This window comes from Herpailurus yagouaroundi, unplaced genomic scaffold (assembly GCF_014898765.1).
Source record: "Herpailurus yagouaroundi ecotype Mexico unplaced genomic scaffold, PumYag 166, whole genome shotgun sequence".
In the NCBI taxonomy this organism is placed as follows: Eukaryota; Metazoa; Chordata; class Mammalia; order Carnivora; family Felidae; genus Herpailurus; species Herpailurus yagouaroundi.
Genome location: NW_024412407.1, coordinates 5,954,801 through 5,957,489, shown reverse-complemented (window position 1 = coordinate 5,957,489; position 2,689 = coordinate 5,954,801). Strand labels below are relative to the sequence as shown.

The following is a 2,689-nucleotide window of genomic DNA, read 5'->3' as shown; positions in this document are numbered from 1 at the left end:
CCCCCCCCCCGCCCCCTCCCCCCCCCCCCCCCCCCCCCCCCCCCCCCTAATGCCCACAGGATCAGCAGCTCAAGGCAGACAAGTGGCACTTCGAGCAGATACCCAGAGGCCCACTAAACAGAAGGCAGACTGGGGACCTCTCTGCATGCTAGAGACCCACATCCCTGGATCACTCTCAGCCAACTTCTCTCAGCATCCCTTCTCCCGTATCCCACAGAGCACCGTGCCCTCCTAACATCACCAACAGCACCCTCTGGAGGGACAGATCAGAAATCCAAGACTTTGGGTCAGGTTGGCATTTGGAAAAAGTCACCAAAGGAAGCCTGGCTCTTCAAAATACTTCATTAGAAGCACAATTTTTGGAGCAAGACCAGGCTTCAAACCTTAGGGTAATTACATGCTGGCTGCACAGCCTTGAACAAGTTACTATCTCCCTGTATCAGTTTCTTCATCTGTAAAATGGGAAAAGTAATAGTCATGAAAAAAATCCAACAGTATCTTTCACATAACACACACCCGATAAATGAGTTCTTCTCCCCCACCCTATACCACTTTGAACCCAAAACTCTGCCAGCGTCCAAGAAATGGAAAGACAGAAGAGCCACAAGCAAGAACACACATCTCCCCAGCCAGTCAGACACCTGGTTCTATCAGTCCCCACGTCCTTGGCTGTCAGTCCCCAGAGCTGCTGGAGACAAAGCCCAGAGTGAGCAGGTTTCCCACCACCCCTACCATGACATTTTGCTTCAGCCTCCTCCTACTTGCCAGTCCCCTGCCCTGTATTAACCATTCCTCCCCCCGCTTGAAATGGCCCAGACCTCTGTTCCCAAGGGACCTGTTTCTGGCCATGTTCCCAGCCTCCTGGAAGCACATCCTAGCATCTGGCTCATACCCACAGAGGAAGGGGCAGACACTGTCCAGGAGAATGCATGACCATCCCCAGAACACTCTGACTCCCCAAGAGGTTAGCTTCCGAGTTATGTAACTGTCCAACTAACTGCAACCACCCCACCTGGGACTCCACCCCAAGCACCACTGCCCACCTTGGAGAACTCACCAGGCTCCTAGCACTCCTGGCACCCCAGACTAGGCCGCTATGACAAGGAACAAGGGAGGGCACTGCTCAAAGCCACAAAACTTCCCTACATGGTCCCCCAACCTTCGTTGTCCAGAAATAATCCGTCACTCTGAACCACAGACTACCTCCCTCTTCCCCTGCCTCCAACCTTTTCCGCCCCTGGGTCCTGGTCCCTTGCTCTCTCTCACAGATGTGCTGCTCCAGACACCAGCTCCCACAGCCAGAGCCACATCCATTCAGCTTGGCAGTTGAAGGCCCAGTGCCTCCCAGACCTCAAGTCCCTCCCAACACTGATCCTCCGGCTTGAGACCCAGAGTCTGAAGCAGGCCAAGGCCCAGCCCCAAGGATAGCTCTGCCCACTGCTTTGCCCAAACCCTCTTCCTGGCCACCTCTGTCTGTCCCTGCCCCTGCCCTCCTTGGCAGAAGGAGGCTCCAGGGGATTTAAAGTGACTTCAGAAAGTTCATGGTAGAAGGCGCTGCCCAGGCAGGGCCCTTCAGTGCCAGCACCGCCCACCATGCTGGGAAGTGGGCCTCAATTCCAGGCCTTTCCAGATGTAGAGGAGCCTCCCCCAAGGCCTGTATCTGGAGGTCCAGGATTGCCTTGGCCTGGCTTCCCCCGCCTTCAGTCTCCCTGAAGACCGCAGAAGGCTCCCACTTCCACACCCAAGCACACAACCCCCACTAGGACTTTCCACCCACAGGGGTGTTCTAGTAAGGGGAGGGTATGGGGAAAGAGTCCCCATCTCGGGATTCCACCTCTAGGTTTTCGGTCAGGCCACGTTCAGAATAAAGTCTGCTCCCCACCCTGGCCCCCTGCAGCGGGCAGTGACACCACCCTTTTCATCGCCAAGCTCTGGGGTTAAGGGAGTTGGGGGGAACTCCTGCAGGCAGAGGGCATTCCCTCCTGCCGCCCAGACTGCCCTCCTCCCTTAAACACAATCACAGTCTACCCCAAACTCGGAGGCTCACCCCACAGCCCCTCTGCGAAAACCTCACCCAGTCCCTTCCCCAATACATGCCTTTCCCCGGGTCCCAGCAAGCCTGGCACTCGCTTCGGGTGGAGGAAGGGGGTGAGGGTGGGAGCCTTGAGCCCCCCCATCTCCTCCCCGATTTCTCAGTCCAGCCCCAATGGCCTCAGGCTCGCCTCCAAACACTATCGAGCCTCCCCATCGCGCGCTTCTGTGCCCCCAACAAAAAACCCTCACTCTCGGGAGCCGCGCGGAGTCTTCCCCCCCCCCCCCCCCCAGACCCGAGCGCCCAGCGCCGCCGCTCCCCTCCACCGCTCCTCCGCGCGGGCTCACCTGCCTGCCGGGCTCCGCGCCTCCCCCGGGCCCCCGCCCCGCCACCGCCGCGGGCTCCGGCCGGGCGGCCGGCCGTCCCGCGGTCCTGCTCCGTGCCCGCGCGTCCCGGCCGTCCCTCCCGCTGTCCGCAGTCCGCCCGGCCCGCGCCCCCTCCTAGCTGGCCAGCGCAGCCGCCCTCTACCCCGGATCCAGAAGTCCCCTCCCCGCCGGCTCCCGGACTCCCCGCCTTAAAGGCACAAGCTCCTATTGTCTGGGCGCCCCCTCCCCCTCCGCCTCCCGAGACCCGCGCGGGGGCCCACTCCCCTTCCGA

The 2,689-nt window shown here is 60.4% G+C and overlaps 1 protein-coding gene across 3 annotated transcripts in view; it reads right to left on the bottom strand.

Moving 5' to 3' along the window:
• Window positions 1-2,478, bottom strand: part of ADCY6 (adenylate cyclase 6) — a 20,110-nt gene extending 17,632 nt beyond the window's left edge. The window contains exon 1 of one of the 3 annotated variants that reach the window (XM_040488286.1): window positions 2,380-2,478. The gene's annotated coding sequence lies outside the window, so the exon portion shown is untranslated. Of the gene's footprint in view, window positions 1-1,057; window positions 1,206-2,379 lie in introns of those variants that run through there. The other 2 variants (XM_040488287.1, XM_040488288.1) reach the window with 2 other exon arrangements.
• Window positions 2,479-2,689: the final 211 nt, after the last annotated feature.